The sequence below is a fragment of the Penaeus vannamei genome, chromosome 2, assembly GCF_042767895.1.
Source record: "Penaeus vannamei isolate JL-2024 chromosome 2, ASM4276789v1, whole genome shotgun sequence".
NCBI lineage: Eukaryota > Metazoa > Arthropoda > Malacostraca > Decapoda > Penaeidae > Penaeus > Penaeus vannamei.
Genome location: NC_091550.1, coordinates 11,690,140 through 11,691,696, shown reverse-complemented (window position 1 = coordinate 11,691,696; position 1,557 = coordinate 11,690,140).

Genomic DNA, 1,557 nt, shown 5'->3' with positions numbered 1-1,557 from the left:
ATATCCATTACCAAGAAAGAAAAATAAAACTAATCTTAAGTCTCTGATATTTTCTTGCTCTGTTTAAGAGACGACCTTTTGTTTACCTTCCATGGAAATTTTTTGGGTAGAAATGGAAGCATTAATAACTTAACTGGGTTTATTTAGACATTTTAGATATTAGATAAATGTTAGGGCGTCTAGTAGAACTGCAGGTGCTGAGCAGATGAAGTATGACCTCGTATGAGTAGAGTGGAGCGTGTGGAGCTCACCACCCTTTGCCGTCCTCTTCGCCGCCACCTCACCACCTCACTATCACACTTGACGTCACACTTGTTCACATGCAAACATGCTTGTTTCCCCAAGCTCATATCCTTCACCATTTTTGCACTCTTAGATTACCTTTATATTGCTTATGATATTTTGTTTTATGTTTTCATTGTTTATTATTTGTGCAGTTTTAAAGTAACTAATTATTTTACCATTATAGTTTGTCGTTTATTGTCAATACGTGACAGTGTCATAAGGTCCATATTAGTATTAGCATTTCCTTACATCACGTCATTTCACTTGCTTAATGTCATATCTTCTTACCTTTGGTTTTTGTCAATTTGTTTTAAAATATATAACTTTGTTGCGATTGTGCAAGGCCCGGCCTAGTAATTATTAATTGTACGGACATGCCTGTACACTGAAATAAATGCATATCTATCAGTATAGGCATGTATATTTACCGTATAGATATATAATGTTTATATATCTGATAGATATGCAGATATGCATTTAATGTATGTCTATATATACGAATATTCAAACAAACTGACTGCGAGTCTTCAGTCATGCAGAATATATAGTCTGGCGAACAATTGAAGGTGAGAAAACTTTGATTACTACAAATTTTGAAATCTCAAATGTGTAAGTGTAACTGTGTAGCTGTAATAGGAAGCGAGCGTATTGTCAACATAAAATGTAAAACTATAGGCTAAAATATAATAGTGGACACAACGATATATGCAGAGAGTAGTGTGTTTGCGTGGCTGTGTCGTGATCCTGGTGTAATACATAGAACACGCTGGTTTGTATCCTCCTCTGCTCGACAGTCACTTTCTATAATTTGTTATCGTTACTTCTGCATCATTTGTTATCGTTACTCTTATTTTACATAATTATTCATTTTTGTTTACTCTCTCTCTCTCTAGTGTGCATATAATATAAAATGACATTGTTTTTAATCTTGGCAATTGACAGTATGTTTTCATTCATAGCTGAAATGATGTAATGGTCCACATTATACTAAATCATTAAAAAAAAAAAAAATGTAGTTATTTTTCAACACGTGAGCATACGAACTATATGATGGATTCTTCATCAAATTATATGGAGAACGATAAAACTGATACATTGGATTTTTTTTTACATCGATTATACAGTGTAATACCGAGTGAAGAAGCAGAAAACGACATTTCAATAATCCAGACATGGGGTTCAAATTTAAGTACATTTCTCCAAATTAATTTCATTAAGCATAGAAAGACGTAAGGGGGAAAGGTCGTTATTACTATTGATAAGAAAAAAACA